Source organism: Elephas maximus, chromosome 5 (assembly GCF_024166365.1).
Source record: "Elephas maximus indicus isolate mEleMax1 chromosome 5, mEleMax1 primary haplotype, whole genome shotgun sequence".
NCBI classification, from domain to species: Eukaryota; Metazoa; Chordata; class Mammalia; order Proboscidea; family Elephantidae; genus Elephas; species Elephas maximus.
In genome coordinates, this window is record NC_064823.1 from 138,646,905 (window position 1) to 138,666,241 (window position 19,337).

Here is a 19,337-nt window from a genome sequence, read left to right on the forward strand (position 1 = left end):
CCTCTGTCCATGTGCTAACTCATTCTCCAGGGCCTCTGCATGTCACCTCATTCTACAGTGAAAGCTTGGACTTCTTACATGGTGGCTACAGCATGGCAGAAGGTTCCAGACCTTCTTAATGCCTGGGCCCAGAAATTCCAAAATCTCACTTCCCCCAAATACTCTTGGTTGAAGTAGTCACAGGTCAAGCCTGGATCGGAGATAGGCGTGGGAGGGGAAACATAAGCCCCAGCCCTTGATGGGAAGAACACCATGCACGCATGGGGGTGAGCAGAATCATGTGGGGCCATCCTCGGCATTCAAAAGGTCCCTGGAGGTTCAAACCTACCCAAGGGCACTGTGGAAGAAAGGCCTGGCGACCTACTTTCATAAAGGTTACAGACAAGAAAGCCCTATGGAGCACAGTTCTACTCTGTAGCATGGGGCTGCCATGAGTCAGAATCAACTCAACAGCAAGGGATTTAGTTTGGTTGGATTTGGGCGTTCAGCTACCACGGGAAGTTAGGTAAGGAATAGTACATCAAAAACCCCGGGGTGAAATGGGATATATAAACGTATCAGAGGAGTTTCAATGCTTAGAATGTCACAAGGGGGAGAAGAGAAGGTAATGAGCAAAACTTGCATATTTTACAGCTTGTCTTGTGACCAACACCGATGCCCCGACAGCAGCATTAGCTCCAACACCTTCCTAACTCAGGGGACCTAGGTTGTAAAATAGGGACATGTAAGATTTTGGAGTCAGGTTTGGAGGCAAGAGAGACTCTCGATAATTGTACTCGTGTCCAATTCGTATTTCCACATATGTTCTTAATAATCATTTCCTCGGAATGAAGACAAGGCCTACTTTAAAGAAAAAAATGGAAAGAAATGGCCTCATTCTGCTATGGCCGAAGAAATCATAGCCACCTGTAACTGGGCCTTATTTAAACAAAATGTGTTGATTATTTTTAGCATTACTTAAGCCCCAGGAGACTAATGAGGTGTTAACAGTGTGCGTTAATTATGTGATTTTTGTTGTGTTCATTTAAGTTAAGATTCTCAATCCTATTTGCCACCTGAAATCCCAGCAGAGCCACGTTGCTCTTCTGACCCTGGCATCTTTTAGTTTCCCACCGTTCGCACAATTATGTAAACATATTTTGCTTCCCCCGTGGAGAATCAGATGAGCACTGCTCACATGCTCAGGAGACCTCAAATACCCCCTTTGCAATTCTTATCCATTTTTTATCTCTTTTGTTAGTGACTGGATCTTACAGTAAGTTCATGGTGCATGCTAGCAACACTAGCTCAGTTTTGATCACTCAGGACTGGCTGGAAGCTCTGCTGGTGCAGTGGTTAAGAGGCTGTTAGCTAAAAGGCCAGCAGTTCAAATCCAGCCACTCCTTGGAAACCCTACGGGACAGTGCTACTCTGTCCTATAGGGTCGCTATGAGTCAGAATCGACTCCACGGCAAGGGGTTAGGACTGGCTGTCCTTCACAAAACTGCCAGAGAAGCTGAAAACCAGGAAGAAGCGGGGAGAACAAAAATCAGCTTTCATTGCGTTTTGCAAGCATTTTAATTAACCAAGGAATTGTGTAGCATGCACATGACTCTTGATTATTTTAAATTTCTGCAGTATATGTCATACCTCTGTCCCGGGCAACAATACATCGCATCCAGAATAACCTTCACTCAGGAAGAGATAATCACCTATCCCAGACTCATTTGAAGCCGCAATCAACCTCCCTTTCATGACTTTGTCTGCATTGCTGATATCCTGGAGAAACTTTTTTTGGCGGTGGTGTTAGAGCTTTATTGCAAGTCCAGGAGCTAATGGAGTTCAGGATTTCAGTCGAGGGTGTCTTAATGATGGCCTCATCAGGGTGTATGAAGTTATAATGAAAATAGCAGGTGAATCTGACTGGCAAATAGCACATTATGAGTCTTCCTCGTGATTAGAGTTATCTAAAAATGGAATGGCTGATCACGTGAGGTGGCGAGCTCCCCATTAAAGAATCAGGGCTGTTGGAGCGTAGGTTCTTTGTCAGGTGGGGGTTTAGACTGATTTTTTGGGTCTCTTCCAACTTTCATCCAGGATTCTATGAAAGTCATATACACACACGGACCAGCAATCTAGTCTTCAGCAATTTGCAAATTAAAAGGTTCTGTGATACTCCATGACAGAGTGGAAAGTCAGGCACCCAGTGTTCAAATCCCTACTTGGACACTTGCTAGCACTCTGTGGCTTTGAGCAGGTTACTTAGATTCTCTGTGTCCCCATAAAATGAGGAATGAAATACACTGTGCCTAGCTCTGTTGTTAAGAGTTAAAAATAATGCATTTAAAATACGAGGCCCAAGGTAAGGGCCCAGTAGATCACAGCTCTGTTTACCCTTATGAGTCTAATTCTTTTACCTTTTTATTCGATCTCTGCTTCAATGATATAGTCTTCGTTTATAAAAACGAAAGAAATGGAGGGTTCACAAAACACAGGAAACGGTCATGCCAGCAAGGGGACTAGATGAACAAAACATCTTCATGGTAAGTCCCCAGGAAGAGTCCACAGGGAGTCGACGGGTGGTACAAATTGCTAACACACTCAGCTGCTAAACGAGAGGTTGGTGGTTCAGGTCAACACAGAGGCACCTCAGAACAAAGTGCTGACAATCTACTTCAGAAAAGTAAGCCATTAAAAACCCTTTGGAATGCAGTTCTACTCTGATGCACACAGAATCACCAGGAGTCAGAATCAGCTCAATGTCAGAATCAGCTCAACGGCAACTAGTTAGAGTCTACAGAGAAGGCGGAACCCTGTGGCCCTGTCCCCTTCCCGTTGAGTGCTTCCTATTGGGAGAGTTTCCATGTTATCAGCAATAGGGTTTACTTCCTTCCACAAATAATTGGAAGTTTCTTTTAGAATCAGGTTTTCTAAGCAGCTGACCATCAGGCTGCTTAAATTTCCTGAGGTGTTTGAGCTCAGGTAACAGATGAGGGCTCGAAGGCCTTGGGCTGAGCAGCTGGTCACCTCCAGGGACTGGCAATCACAGCTCTGCACTTCCAGCTGGCCTTATACTTCTGGATCTCCTTCAAGCTCCCCTGTTAGAGGGAAAGCTGGAAATATTCAGTGCAGTGAGAAGACCCAGACCCAGAGGATCACACAGGGGATCAGAGGACTCACTCTGAGCTCCTCACGGTGGCCATATGTGACTCTCTGATTCCCAGGGATCTTCAGTTCCGCCCAGAGCCACTTCAAACCTGTGGGCCCAGCTGACTGATAAAGCTGGGACTGCTGTGAATCAGCAGGAAACTAAGTCAGCCTCATTGGTTTGGAGGAGGAGGGTGTGGGTTGAGTTTGCGGAGACCCTGAAAGGGTGTTTATGGTCGTGGAAATATGGTTTCATTTTGCCAGCTACGAATCAGCTACCATTCATACAGGCCCAGAAGCAGAAGAGCTAAAGTTAAGAATAAGCCTAACCTTTACTTTTTTTTTTTTACTTTTAGGCAAGGCAGAGCCCAGGAATTGGGACACATGGACCTACCTTGATTTGGACACTCAAGGGGAAGGGGCACTAATGCATGGCTCCTCCCATGGGGCTTCTCAGCCCTTGTAAGAGGGTGTGTGGAAAGAGCTGAGTGTGAAAGGTAGCCTGAATGGAAGCAGGGTTACCCCTTCTGGCCTATTCCTAGATAAAGTTCAGGGGGCTCAGGCCCACAATTTTCCATCTAAAATCTGTCAGGAAATGGCATTCAGGTGAGGGCAGTACTGCTATATGTAGGTATGCTGTGTGTGATCAGGGCTGGGGTGACCAGTACCCAGTTTCTCCTGCTGTTAAAACATTGGAACATTTCCATACTAGTTGGTAAATGGAGTCTCTGGGTGGTACAAACGGTTAATGTACTCGGCTGCTAACTCTAAGTTTGGAAGTTCTAGTCAACCCAGAGATGCCTCAGAAAAAGATTCTGGCGATTTACTTCTGAAAAAGTAGCTACTGAAAATCCTATGGAGCACAGTTCTGCTCCAGCACATATGAGGTCACCATAAGTCAGGGTCGACTCAATGGCAATTGGTAAGTTGGTAAATAGACATTGGCTTAAGTCTTCTGTTTCCTGTACTTAGTGAGGCAGTTACCAAGCCTCTTTTCTGGGACCTCATGGGACTTCTCCACCACCCAGCAACTAAATGGTTAAGTGGGGCACCACAAAGTCTGATTCCCTCTCTTCTCTTCAAAGAATCCTAATATCAACATCCAAAATTCAAAAAGAGTAGTAACAAGAGTTCTATTGGTCTAAATAGGAAGGACTCCACAGGAAAAACCAGGAACAACCTGATCACCTCTTCTCTCCTTTTGCAAAGGACTTTGGAGATTTTCTGTGTCACCAGAAATAGGATTTACTGTCTTCCATAAATGACTGGAAGCTTCAACGCCAGGGCCAGCTACATCCTTTTGGATTGACCTTTGCCTATACAGTGGTTAAACATGGTGACCACCGCCCTTGTGGATAGACATGTGTGTTTCACCAAATGAAGAAGTTGGGCAAGTAACCCAAGTGACTGTGACTACAGCCCACCTACTTCTTGTTCTTAGCTGCTGTCAAATCACCTCCAACGTATGTCAACATAGTGTATAACAGAATGAAATGTTGCCCAGTCCTCGACCATGTTCATGATTGTTGGTATGCTAGAGTCCATTGTTGTGGCTATTAAGTCAATCCATCTCATGGAGGGTTTCCTTCGTTTTCCTCTGCCCTCTACGAAATACAATGTCCTTTTCTATCAATTGGTCTTTCTCCACTTAGTTAGGAGAAAATACCCTCCACCCTCCACCACATCACAGCATTTTCTAGCTAGTGCTGTCCTCTGGCTGCCTTTGCTCACATGCTCAGGCATAAGCCCTTGGATTCTGCCACTCAGATCTCTTCATCATGCAGGCACCTCTGCCACCAATGACCCTCATGAGACTCATGCTCAACTGGACACAACTGCCCTCTGCCAGTGACCTCATTGCTACCACCACTGTGACGTGAGGAAGGGAGCACTGCCCTCCTCCTGTCCACTTCATCCCAAACATGAGCCAGGACCTTCTGCTTGGCTCCCCAGAGTAGATCAGAGGCCAGGGTGTAACTTCTGGCGAGACTTAACATAGATTCGGGAATAACGTCATAGAGGTTGTCATTGGTATGGTGTTGTTAGCTGCTGTCAAGTCACCCCCTGACTCATGGTGACCCTATACACAATGGAAGAAAATGCTGCCCAGTCCCGCCCTATTCCTATGATTGGGTGCGGATTGAACCATTGTGATTTATAGTTGGCTGATTTCAGAAGTCGATCACCAGGCCTTTCTTTCTACTCTGTCTTAGTTCTGGAAGCTCCAGTGAAACCAGGTCGGCATCATAGCAACACGCAAGCGCCCACTGATAGATAAGTGCACATGAGGTATACTTGCCAGGAACTGAACCTGGGTCTCCTGGGTGAAAGGTGAGAATTCTACCACTGAACCACCAATGCTCCCATGTCAAGGAGGTAAAATACAGATGAAAACTTGTAGCTCGACGGGCTCATGCTTATCCTTGGTTAAGAAGAAGCAGCACCAAATTCCATCAGTCTCTCTTCAAGGGTTTAAACATCCATCGAAGGAGTCTGGCCTGAAATCTTGAATCCTCCATGAGGGTGTTACTATTATTATTCCCATTTTTATAGAAGAGAAACTGAGGTTCAGAAAGGTTTAACAACTCAACTAAGCTCATACAACCTGTAAGGCGTGTATAGACAATCACTCCAAAACCTGGGCTTATAACCACTACTCAAAGCACATTTTTGATGGAGATTGGGGAGTTCTTAAAAATCTTCAGTTATCACCATGTTGCTCATGAGTTAAACTGAGGTTGTACTTAAGAGCTTTGGTGGGTTTCATATGAAACAAGCCAACAATGAGGGGCGAGAAGAGGACACATCAATAGAACACGGTGATAAATCCTTCAATATCTTATCTGTGAGGTCAGGCCAGGCAACTTCAGCCACAGCAATAGTGTTCTCGAGCTCTCCAGTTCCCATGTTCCTGCTAACATTATTCCCGTACAGTTGCTTAAGATCAGCCAAGCCAGTTGTGATTATCACAAACAGCTTGGTGTCTTCACAAAACCTCAATCTGTGACAACCTGTTGTTTATTTTGGCTCAGGCTTCTTTCAGCCGTGATAAAGGCCTGTTTGGGATGCATATGATGTCTCCCTGCTGGTCTTTTGGAATCAGATCCATTGTCACTAGAATCTTCTGCCTTCTAGCAGAAGTTGGGTCAGTTAAATTCTTCCTGGAGTTTTTTGCAATGAATTTGTCTTTCAGATGTAGGAAAAATGATGACTGTTTGTTCTGGCATGCATCGTTAAACCTCTTAAAGGTTTAGTAACCTTTCTAGCAAGACTGGAGGGGTTATTTTCGGAATAAGAAGCAGAACCCTCATTGATTTTCTACAAGAATTAGGTGGCTGTCCATGTTAGGTTACCAGGCAGCAATTCCTGAGGAGCAAACGTTAGCTTTTGAGTCATAAACTGATCACTAAAACTGGAGAAGACGTGACACATTTGAATTGTGGTGTCGGTAAAGAATATTGAATGTATCACTGACTGCCAGAAGAATGAACAAATCTGTCTTGGAAGAAGTACAGCCAAATGCTCCTTAGAAGTGAGGATGGCAAGACTTCATCTCGCCTACTTTGGACATGTTATCAGGAGGGACAATCCCTGGAGAAGGACATCATTCTTGGTAAAGCAGAGGGTCAGCAAAAAAGCAGAAGACCCTCAATGAGATGAACTGACACAGTGGCTGCAACAATGGGCTCAAACACAGCAATGATTGTGAAGATGGTACCAGACCAGGCAGCGATTCATAGGGTCGATATGATTCAGAACTGACTCGGTGGCATCTAATAACAACAAGAAGCAGGGGCAGATTAGCCAGTAAACAAGGTACGCGTGCACTTACAGTAAGCAAGGTACTCATGGGTTTGTGTTTACTTTCTAATCTGTAGTGCACAGTTTCACACAGGTTTCACCACATCTTTGATGCAGTGAAAACCGGGTGAAATTGTGCACTACAGATTAGTAAGTAAGCACAAGTAAGCCTTTGTGTTCCTTGCTTATTGGGTAATCCATCCCTGACCACAAGTACATTGAGGAACCATCCAAAATCATGTTCCTACAGAGGTATTTCTTTTAATTTATATATCCACAGGCTAGTCAACAAGGTTAACAGCTTGTTCTGACTAGGTGCTGGGAGCGTTTAGGTCCTGAAAACAAGATAATTCTTTTCAGGTTAACAGCTTGTTCTGACTAGGTGTTGGGAGCGTTAGGTCTTGAAAACAAGATAATTCTTTTCTGGATATAGATAATCCAGAGCTTTCAAAATTTCCATTAGCATGGCAGGATTTGGAACTCATCAAATAAAAAAAAAAAAATAGGCCATCAAAATTCATGGTATTTTGTTACATAAAAGCTGTCACTTGACTCAAAAAAGTTATTTCTCCCTGAATTTCTTTAATTACCTCTTTGGCTTCCTCCAGGTCTATGATTTTAATAAACTAGTGGTTGGGTGTGATTACCATTTCCTTTAAAAACTTTTCCGAAAGGTCTTTTCCCTTTGAGTTCTAATTTTGTGAACAGTTCTTTGGGATCAGTTATATGGATTCCATTTAAATTTTGCCAACTATCCCCAAAATAAGGAGCCCTGGTGGCACAGTGGTTAAGGGACCAGCTGCTAACTGAAAGGCTGGCGGTTTTAACTTCTCAGCAGAATCAAGGGAGGAAGGTATGGCAATATGCTTCTATAAAGATTGCAGTCTTGGAAACCCTCTGGGGTAGTTCTACTCTGTCCTGTAAGGTCACTATGAATCAGAATTTTCTCAAAGGCAATGGGTTCATTTGGTTGGTTCATTGGTTCTTTGGTCCCAATAATGCTTCTTTTACTTTTCTGGTCCAGGCTCTCAACCAGGTACAGGCATTACATTTAGTTATCATGTTTCTTTAACCTGGAATGGTTTTTCAGTCCTTCCCTTTAATTTTCTTTTCAGCTTTCAAGAGTGCAGGCCTTAAACTCTGAAGGATGGCCCTCAACCTGGTCCATCTGATGTTTCCTCATGATCTAATCGATCACTTCTATAATGATTGCCAAGTGGTGATACTCTATTTCCTTCGTTTGTTCTACATTTATTAGTAACATTCATCTATAAGAAAGAGCTTTCCATTTACCCATATAAAAATATATGTCCACACTAAAGCCTGTACGCAAATGTTTATAATAGCATCTTTTTTCGTAATCACCCCCAAATTGGAAAGAATGCAAATACTCATCAACAGGTGAATAGATAAATGTACTGTGATACGTCCACGGAATGGAATAGTACTCAGCAATCGAAGAGAATGAAGAGACATCATGGGAACATACACAACAGTATGGACAAATCCACATAAGGATTGTGGATATATGAGGATAAATCCACACCTAAATTAAGTAAAATTTTAAAAGAGAAAAAGCTCTTTCTTCTTATTAAAATTTCCTATTTTGTTCAATCCATTGTAATCTGTTACTATCATTTAATTTGATGTTCAAATTGTCCCAGATTTGGCTACTCTTAAAATGGGTTTCTGGTGTCCTTTTGACTTATCTCCATCGCATACTGAGCATTTCTTTACTTTCTGGCACTATAGGATGTTCTAGGCTCATCTAATATTTTCCCTGCCCCAGCCATGGAATTAGACATTCCTCAACACAGCCCCGGGTCCTTTTAGTGGAGGATGAAATTTTGGAACAAAATCTGGGTGCTTGGTTCTCTCATTGTTACGGGGTTATCTTTGCTTCTGACTCCTCTCAAAGGACAAAGGTAGGAAAGATATACATGTATACACGCACACACACACACACATCTTTAACTATTTCCATATGTAGCCATATATATATATATCTTATAAAACCATGAATTTATGCCAATATCTCCAATTCCATTCCAACACTCTGAACCGTTTCCAATCTTATTCCTTTCCAGGTTTATAAATACCTTTTTTGTTAGGGAAAGTCCCACTATCCTCAATAAATTTATTTGGTATTTACTTAGTTGCTCAGTATGATCAATCCCCTAACTATCTCCTTCGCCTACCACATCTGCACTGCCCATCCCCACTTCTGCATCCTTAGCTGTTGAGACAGCTGGCTGCTGCCACTCTGTGCCCTCCACCTCTGCTTCCATTTCCCTCATTTGCCCATGTCTTCAACCATTGTACTTAATCCTCTGCACCAGGAAGGAGAAATGGAAGGGAAAAAAAGGAATACATGAAGTATTTTGAGATTTGGATTTTTATCTGATTCCTCTTTGTATCCTGCAAAGTGTATAATGTAGTACCTGATACATGGCAAGTGTTCAGGCAAATTTAGTAAACGTATAAAATGATGTGTTTGGAATAGATCATGTCCAGGTTCCGTTCCCATGGTAACAGTCTGGAACCACTGATTTACTTTCCATAAATGTTCTTACATAGTCAAGGTAATCTCTTTGTTCCCTAAGCACACAAGGATCTATCCCTAGACTGTAAGTTCCTTGAGGGCAGGGCTCATGTCTTCAGTACCTTTGTCCTCCCCTCAACTCCTAGCAGTGTGCCTTACTGTAGACTCAGGGGAATTGTTGGAAATTGGCTCATACATTCTATTGCTTCCTTCCAAGTATAGTTTTCAGCTTTACCTGGCCCATTCCAGTGGTCTGAGCCCTTCATTTCTCCTTACCCACCCCCTTCAAGTCCATCCCAAGGAAACTTTTTAATTTCCATTTATCTCTGCTCAGCAAAGATGGCGAGAAGTAAACCATTCTCATCCTTGAAATAGCTCATCCTTTTCTTAAATGTCAATGAAGTTGTCTTTTAGCAGTTCTCTGTCTTGGGCAAAATTACAGATGTGTGTTTTCAAATTTTTTTTCTTGCTACTCACGGAAAGTAATTTCATTTTTTTTTATATGCACTGGGCTGAATGAACTCCAGAATACCCGTATTGCGATCTGAGTCCAGCTGTGTGAGCAAAGGCAGACTGAGAAAGTTCTCTGGACATCAGAGTATGGGGGGCTAGATGGGTGTGATGTGGGGTATATAACTACAAACATATAGGTGGCTTTTGACTCAGCATTGCTTGGGAGACTGAATATGAGCAAAGTCTGATTGGACAAATTTGTGTCATTTTCCAGTTTTACGATTTGACCCATTTCTCTTATTTATTATTTCGTGGGGCAAATTGAAATGGATTGCAAAGGAATATGTAAACCTAGTTCTCAGGGATCCTGCAACTAAGAAGATAACATCTTTTGGTGTCTTCCTGGCCTGGGCCTAAATTAGATAATCCTAGTAGTGTCATCTAGAAGCCTGTATAGCACTGTTCAGGCTGATTTCACCATAGCCAGGGCTGCCTCAATGTCTAACCAACCAGTCAAGTCATCTTCTAAATTCCCCATCTGACCTCCAAACCCAGCTTAATGTGATTTTCACGGCTTCCCTGAGTGTAAACAGAAAAATGGAGCAGAGTTTAGGGAGCAAAAACCAAGAACTACTTGGAAATATGTTTTATTATCTGCCTGCCTGCCTGCCTCCCTCCCTCCCTGCCTGCCTCCCTCCCTCCCTGCCTGCCTCCCTCCCTCCCTGCCTCCCTCCCTCCCTGCCTCCCTGCTTGCCTCCCTGCCTCCCTGCCTGCCTCCCTGCCTCCCTGCCTCCCTCCCTGCCTCCCTCCCTGCCTCCTCATTCCTTCCTTCCTTCCCTCCTTTTTAATAAAAATTAAATGAGGAAAATTCATCCATAATGACAAATAAATAAAACAACCTTTGCATTTCATCCCAGTGTTTTCCATATGCCCACACTCAGTGTATAGCTTCAATAATAGTATACATGCAATTCTATATTCTGCTTTTGGCACTGAACTTTAGAGAATTTAATATGTTGCATGGCACTTTTAAACATCTCTGCACATTTTTTTCCACTCCTCTTACAGAGAGGTGGTGTCTATGTCCCCTCCCCTTGAATCTGGGAAGACTTTAGTGACTTCCTTGTAACCAATGGAATACAGCAGAGGGATGCTGTAGTACTTTCAAAACTGAATCAGAAAAGGCCACACAGCTTCTGCCTGGTTCTTTGGGAGTATTAGCTCTAGGGAAAACTCATACCATATAAGGAGGTCAAGTATCCTGAGACCGCTATGCTGGACAGCGCACATGTAGACACTCTGATTGACAGCCCAGCTGAGCTCCCAGCTGACAGCCAGTGTCAACTTCTAAGTATGTGAGTGAGCCATTTTGGACATCCAGCACAGTCAGGTGATGAAATGATTGCCAACCCAGCTGACATCTTACTACAACTGCATGAGAAAACTCAAGTGAGAGCTGCTCAGCTGAACCCTTTTCAAATTTCTGATGCACAAAATTGCAAACAAAATAAAATGGTTGCTTTAAGCCATTAAGTTTTGAGGTACTGAGCAGAAGGTGAGGGCTGGAAGGGTCTTAAAACTCTTAGCTGAAGCCTAGTGGTTCTTGATGAGTATGTCAGGAAAGTCTTAAGGGAAAGTCAGGAAAATGTTCTATGAAGTTAAAGGAAAGGAGACCATTGTTATGTAGTGGTGGAAAGTTTGGCAAAACTATCACCTGCAGTAACGTGGAAAATAGAAAATGTACCAATGAAAATGTTGGAAATAGAAAATGTACCAATGAAATTGATGATCTAGCTAAGGAAATTTCCAGGCAGAGTGTTTAAGGTGCTACCTGACTTTTTCTGTTATTATTTTTGTTAGACACCCCCATGTGTTACAGAGTAGAACTGCTTCATAGGGCTTTCTTGGCTGCAATCTTTATGGAAGCAGATTGCCAGGCCTTTTCTTCTATGCAGTCACTGTGTAGGTTCAAACTGCCAACCTTTAGGTTAGCAGTCAATCACCAGCTGCCTATAACAAAATGAGAGGAATAATTCATAAACAGATAAACTAGAAAATCAGCTATTCAGTTTTCAGGTAGAATCTGGAGGAAATATAAAGGGCCTAAGAGAATATTTTCAACCAGCAAAGGGTTCTTAAAATAAGAAAGGGTCTCAGAGAAAATATCAAATCCACTACTTTTTCAGGAAGATACAATCACAATGTAAAGATGAAGCCAAAAGGGTGACTCTAATACCCATTTTTTAGACTTTAGAAAGATGTAAACCATCTCATAGGCACTGTCAGCTAGATAAAATCTTCTAAGGAGCTTAAGTTCATGCTTTGTAGAATATCCTTCTTAAATAATAGAACTGTTAGATTCTTAAGGGTGTTTTCTGTAGCAGCCTTACAGTGTCTAAGATAGAGAAAAGCCTGTCTCAAAGACATTTCTGATTGCGGTTTTTGTCTAACGGAGGGAATCCTGATAAGATTCATAGAAAACCCACAAAATTTTCAAGAGAATTATGTTGGCAGAAGCAATGCCTTATTGGACTATAAGAGAAAGAAGCAGTACAAAATGAAAAGAGAACTTGGATTCCCAATGATTTATGTTATGGAAAGAGAATGAGAATGCTACTCAGATGCAGACACAGGCCTTTTATTATGGAAAAGAAAGGATGATTCAGAGGGAAGCACCAAGAGCCCAGATTAGGTAGCTGAGAGCTGTGAAGGATGGTTCCAAGGAATAATACTGGTCCCTAATTAAGGAGCTGGTGACATATGCCTGGCTGGATTTCAAATTGCTATGGACTAATGACTGCTATGTGTCTCCCACACCCTCCCTTTTTGAGTAGGAATGTCTATTGTGATTACTTTATCCCTTGATCTCTTCAGTTCACAGATCTTCAGATTCTTGAGAAGTCTTATTCACATCTGAGCTGGTTTAGATGAGATTCTGAACCTCAAGACTGAGCCTGATGCTGTAGTTGATCAGTCTTTTGGAAGGCTTTGAAAGGGGTGAGTGTATTTTACATATGGGAGAAATGTAAATAATTTGTGGCCAGGGGCACACTGTGGCAGTTAAAAAAATCTGCAATTTCTTTGGCATTTTTCCATTGATATAGATGGGGTCTGTGTCCCCTAACCTTAGTGATTCACCTGGAGCACAAAAGAATGCAACAGGCGTGACACTGCATAGCTTTCCAGGGTAGATCAAAAAAGGCCAGGCAACTTCTACCTGGTGCCCTTAGGATGTTTGCTTTGGGAGAAACGAGAGCCATGTAAGAAGTCTGATGAGCCATGCTGGAGTGGCTATGTGTAGGTGCTGTTGTCGACATCCCAGCTAAGCTCCCACCTGACAGCACCAACTGCCCACCATGTGACTGATTCATCTTGGATGTCCAGCCCAGTCAAACAATCAGATGGCTGCAGTCCCAGCTGAAATCTGAAAGCAATCCATGAGCAACTCCAAGCAAAAACTTTCTGCCCTTCTTGAGCTTCTGATCCATAAAATGGCGGTCACCATCCAAGGTACAAAAATTTGTCTCTATTTGCCTGGAACTACAGAGGTAGAAGGAGAGTCAGGAATAGAAGGAGGATATAGAATGCGTGGCTAATTGCCTCCATGAACAACTGTCTGCTTTGCCATGAGACCAGAAGAACTGGATGGTGTCTGCTACCATTACTGAAAATTTTGATCAAAGATTCCATAGAAGAATCCCGATAAGAAGTGTGAAAATGCAGAACAGAATTTCCAAATTTCTCATGGACTGCAGATTTCTGGAGCCATGGGGGCTGGACAAGCCCCTGAAACTATTGCCCTGAAATAATCTTTAACCCTTTCATTACCAAATTTTTATTTAAAAAAAAAATTTTTTTTTAATGACATGTTTTCAGTATTAGAACACATGCTTACAAACTCCACATGTCTTTACGTTTTTGGTTGGTAGTATGGATTTTGAGAAATATGATTTGGCAATACAATCTACCAATGAGACTAGCGGCGCTGTGGCACCACCAATCTGTGGCATGACAGGATGCCAGTGGGGACTAGCGGTATAATTTATTTTGGGCGCCTTTCCAAAACAAACCCATCAAGACTCCCTAACTATCACACAAGAAACCCATAATTATGTTTGCAAGACTTATACCACAGAAATACACGGAAAAAAAAGGCAAAAGTTTACAAAGCTAACACATCCAGGAAGCATCACCTAATAGATTGCTCAGCCTACACAACTATGGGACTCCAACTCTGGTCCCTAGCTTCGCGCATTTCAAAAGGGACCCACCTTGACACTAAATGGATAAGAACTGGAATGACACCTTGCCATTGAAGTTCAGAGGCACAAAACATAGCTTGTAAACCATTTATGCCAAAAAACCAGAAGTATCCCCTGAAGTCTTCTTAAAATTGAACAGTATTTTAGTTTAACTAGTAAAGAACATTTGCCTTGAGCATTATGCTCTTTTAAGATCACATTGACAACAGCAACTAGAAAGATTCAATAGGAACCTTAGGAGGCAGTGAATTTATGTTAATGGTGGAGGAACAACTCAGAAATGGAAGATGAGAATGGTTGCACAACTTGAAGAATGTAATCAATGTCACGAAATGGTACATGTAGAAACTGTTGAATTGGTGTATGTTTTGCTGTGTGTATTCTCAACAAAAACAAAATAAATAAAATGATTTTTTAAAAAATGGTGCTCAGAATAAAATGATTGGCTTAAGCTGCTGTGTTTTAGAGTAATTTTGTTATGCACCAATAGAACATGTTGTAGTCTTCATTAATTATCTTTTAAATTATTATAAAAGCTTCTTATACATATATGTTTTTACAAATATAGGTAATAAAAACAACCACCTTCCTCATTTTACTTTTTTAAAAAATTATTTTCTTAAAATAAATTTCTAAAAGAAGGATTATCAGGTGAAAGAGTGTGAATGTTTTTATAACTTCTTTTTCATACTTCCAAGTTACTTTCCTAAAAGATAGTACCAATTTGCACTGCCATCAGCAACTTACAGATATAGCAGTTTTATTGCAACTTCATTGCTTTAAGTATTATAATTTTAAAATATATTTAAGGTATCGCATATTTGAAAGCTACCCTGTGTATCTACTGTAAACTTTCATTATGCTAATCCTTGAAGAGAACCCATACTAGCTGTAACCAAAGAGCCTGCTCAAGTGCCTGCTCAGTCTAATTCAAGCCCTTTATTATCTAGTTAGTGATTTTCTTTTTTTTTCCAACAACATTCATGTATTCTATTCCCAGCCTTCTTCTGGAAAGTTGGTCAAGGAGAATGTCAGTAGCCTGGGCTTTACCTACCCTCTACATTGCTTACAAAAAGCCCTGGGTGGTGCAATGGCTAAGCGCTTGGCTGCTGTCTTGGTCATCTAGTGCTGTTATAACAGAAATACCACAAGTGGATGGCTTTAACAAAGAGAAGTTTATTCTCTCATTGTCTGGTAGGTAAGAAGTCCAAATTTAGGGTGTCAGCTCCAGGGGAAGGCTTTCTGTCTTTGTTTTACTCTGGAGGAAGGTCCTTGTGATTCATCAGTCTTCTCTTGATCTGGGAGTATGTCAGCGCAGGAACCTCAGGTCCAAAGGACATGCTCTGCTCCTGGCATTGCATTCTTGGTGGTATGAGGTTCCCATGTCTCTCCTCGCTTCTCTCTTTTATATCTCAAAAGAGATTGGCTTAACACTATCTAATCCCGTAGACTTCATCGATATAACTGCCATTAATCCATTTTGTTACATCATAGTGATAGGATTTACAACACAGAGAAATCACATCAAAAGACGGAATGGTAGACAATCACACAATCATACAAAGGAATCATGACCTAGCCAAGCTGACAGATATTTTGGCGGACATAATTCAATCCATGACAGCTGATGAAAAAGTCAGCAATTCAAACTGATTGAGCAGCTCCGAGGAAGAAAGACCTGATGATCTACTTCTGTAAAGATTATAGCCTAGGTAACTCTATGGGTCAGTTCTACTCTGTCACATGGAGTCGCTATAAGTTAAAAGTCAACTCAATTCCTCCTAACAGCAACACATTGTTTACAAATTTCTCAAAAATAGCCCTTAGCTATGTTGACATTTTGGTTGGCCTCCCATCTTATACCAACAGTTATCATTGATTGAGAGCTTACCATGAGCCATACATATGTTCTTTTACTCCTTCTCTCAACCATCTTGCAAGGTAGACTTCATTCCCCTTTTCAGATGAAGATATTAGGGAAAAGAGAAAGTATATTGCCAAGGTCACATAATTTGTAAGTGATGTTGTTAGGTGCCATCGTGTTGGTTCTGACTCATAGCAACCCTATGTACAAAGCAGAACAAAACATTGCCCAGTCCTGTGCCATTCTCAAAATTGTTGCTATGTTTGAGCCCATTGTTACAGCCACTTTGTCAATCCATCTTGTTGAGGGTCTTCCTCTTTTTCACAGACCCTTTGCTTTACCAAGCATGATATCCTTCTCCAGGGCCTGGTCCCTCCTGATAACATGTCTAAGTATGTGAGATGAAGTGATAGGAAAAGAATTTTAACCCAGGCTGTTGGCCAGTATACTTCAATGTCTCACCCATACTGCCAATTTACTGGGCCACTCTTTCCAACTTACCTGGACTCTCTGGGTAGAAACTAGAAGGCAGTGGAAAATTCCCATCGCTCCCTTCAAATATTATTTGCTTCCTTCAAACACTGTACTGATTTATATTTTTGAATTGCCCCAATTTGAAAACCAGTGTCCAGGTTTTGACTGTGCCTATGTCCCCACATTTGACTCGTAGTGACCCAGAGTAGAACTGCTCCATATGGTTTCCAAGGCTGTAAATCTTTATGGAAGCAGACTGCCACATCTTTCTCTCATGCAGTAGCTGGTGGGTTCAAACTGCCAACATTTTGGTTAGCAGCCAAGCCCTTAATCATTGTGCCACCAGTTGGAATCAACTCAATGGCAATGGGTACATCCCCATATGACAGTAATATTAAGATGTTTCTTGATAAAACTTTGTTAGAAATTATTTGGAAGAAATAGGAGCATGTATACATAAGTATATGCATATACAAATAAAATATCTGAAATATATTTATTTATTTATGAATCTAAGAAATTTTTATAAGCCATATATATATGTTTTGGTTTTTGGGGGTAAAACATTTCCTAGATAAGTACGGAGGAAAAAGTCTTCGAATTTATCCAACTTTTCCTCAAAAACCAGAAAACCAAACCCAGTGCCGTCGTGTGGATTCCAACTCATAGCGACCCTATAGGACAGAGTAGAACTGCCCCATAGAGTTCCCAAGGAGTGCCTGGCAGATTTGAACTGCCGACCTTTTGGTTAGCAGCCATAGCACTTAACCACTATGCCACCAGGGTTTCCACTTTCCCCCAGTCCTTTATATTTCTACTCTTTCCTCAGGATACACTGTGATATGAAAAATTGAAGAAAAAAAAAACAAAAGGAGGAGGACTCTTCTGAGAGGTTGAGAGTGAGTTATAAACATGACTTTGCTACTCTGGAATGTAAATTCCATGAAAACAAGGGCGTCGTTTTGTCTACTGTTGGACCCCCAGCCCTCTAACAACACCTGGTCCACATTTCCACCACCAACACTAGTTGCTGTTGAGTCAATTCCAACTCATGGTGACACTAGATACTCATATATTTTAAAAAATGTTTTATTTATTTTTGGTGGCAATATGCACACCCAAACATACACTCATTCAAAATTTCTACATGAAGAGTTCAATAACATTGGCTACATATGTCACAATTTGTCACCAGTCTCAGTATCTCTCTCTATATTGTTTCATCACCATTAATTAAGGCTCACTGATGCTTAAAGTTCTCATTTGTGCTGTAGATTAACTGTCATCAGATTAAGCTCATATATATAATTCTTTATAAGAGTGCTATGCTCAACAAGGCAAACATTTTTTATTAATTGGGCTAAACCATTTAGTTTAACAATGGCTTCGTGGGATAGTTTCAGTTCAATGTTTAAAGACTATTTCTGGGCTTTAGTTTTGGGGGTTCCCCCAGTCTCAATGTATCCAGCAAGTTTAGTTGCCATATGAGTTTGAGGCTCTGTTCCACACTTTTCCTCCTTTTGATCAGAATCCATCTGTTGGGTCCTTGATCAAAATGTTCAGTAATGGTAGCTGGGCACCATCCATTTCTTCTCTCATGGTAATGAAGGTAGTACTTTATGGAGGCAATTAAACCTGCAGTCCATTTCCTTCTCCCATTCCTGGGTCTCCTTCTTCCTCTGCTGCTCCAAGCTAATAGAGACTAATTGTTGTGTCTTGGGTGTAGAGGCTCATATTTGTTGAATGAATGAATGAACTACCTGGCTCCTTGCCCAACAGTTCTCTTATCTACACAGCTGGGATAATTTGTCACACACCTTCATGCTTAGCCTCTGCGATGGGACTGAAACTAGGCCCTTTGCTACTCAAAGCACAGGGAAGCTTGTTAGAAATGCAGGCCCCACCCCAGACACACTGAATCAGAATCTGCATTTTTATAAGATCCTCAAGTGATTTGTAGCCACTTTAAAATTTGCAAATGTCCTATCTAGGCCAGTAGTTCTCAGAGTGTAGTCCTTGGACCAGCATCATCAACATGGCCTGGGAACCTGTTAGAACTATTACTGAATCAGAAACTCTGAGCAATCTGTGTTTGTAACCCAATTCTGATGCTAAAGTTTGAAAACCACTGGTCCTGGCTCAACCTCATCATCTTTGCTCCTAATTTCACCTTAATCTTAGATCTTGGTTGTAGTAACTGGATTGTTTTCTTAGTTCCTATAACCAAGCTTTTGCTTCAACTCCTCTAATTATAAGGAATTCATTTCCTCCTAAGGCTCTACACTCGAAATCTGGATAGCTTCGGAAGTTTTTTCTTACCAGTTGGGTGTGTTATGACATATTTCTTTCCATTCCAAGTACAGTAAATAACCTCATTCTTCTGAACCAACCTTTAAAGAGTCCAGGGGTAGAATTCTAAATATGAGTTTCATGTAAAAACTATCCAGAATGATAGGTATTCCCTACCCAAAGATGCTGAGCAGAAGGGGAATGAGAAAACTGAAATCTGCCCAATGCTTCACTCTTCAAGTGATTCACCTACAGGCTGCATCTGCCCAAGAGCATGCCTTTTTCTAGTTTGCCCAAATATGTTGGATGAGCTAGCTGTGGACTTCAGTCTTATTCCTGTGACTTGTGGTCGATCATTTAAATGGCTGTGTACCATAAAAAAAAAAAAAAAATTTTTTTTTTTTGTACCATATGGCACTACTGTCCAACATCAACAGTGACACACTTCTATTGTTGGTGTTTTGTGCTGTCAAGTCAGTTCTGACTCATAGCACACCTTTTCTATGCTGTACCCCTCCACCTTGAT

At 41.6% G+C, this 19,337-nt stretch overlaps 1 pseudogene; it reads right to left on the reverse strand.

Moving 5' to 3' along the window:
• Positions 1-3,002: 3,002 nt before the first annotated feature.
• Positions 3,003-19,337, reverse strand: part of LOC126076755 (splicing factor 3B subunit 2-like) — a 35,606-nt pseudogene continuing 19,271 nt past the window's right edge.